Here is a 361-nt window from a genome sequence, read left to right as displayed (position 1 = left end):
GGGCGGCTGGGGAGGGAGACGTTACCCGCCTGCCCGGGGGCTTCTCAGCACTGGGGGGAAGCAGCGTGGCAGCTGACAAGGGGCAGGTTTGTAACCGCTGGTCCATTTGTGCCAGTGACAGCACCAGGGACCGCAGCGGCAGCAGCTCTGCGCAGACCTGCTCCTCCAGCTTTGTCACCCACCAGCAGTAAGTGACATCCCCTTTCCTTCCGCTGGCCTTCCAGATGGACAGAGCTGCCCGGTGGCAACACCTCACCCCCATCGCACCTCAGCACCACCCCTGGGTGCTCTGCTGAAGAGCGAGGTGGCCCTGCGCTCACCGGCAGCCCTGTGGCTTGGTCCTCCCCGGGGGCAGGCTGGG

The sequence above is a fragment of the Buceros rhinoceros genome, unplaced genomic scaffold (genome assembly GCF_000710305.1).
Source record: "Buceros rhinoceros silvestris isolate BGI_N320 unplaced genomic scaffold, ASM71030v1 scaffold12534, whole genome shotgun sequence".
NCBI classification, from domain to species: domain Eukaryota; kingdom Metazoa; phylum Chordata; class Aves; order Bucerotiformes; family Bucerotidae; genus Buceros; species Buceros rhinoceros.
The sequence above is the reverse complement of the archived record's forward strand: the minus strand, read 5'-3'. Positions refer to the sequence as shown.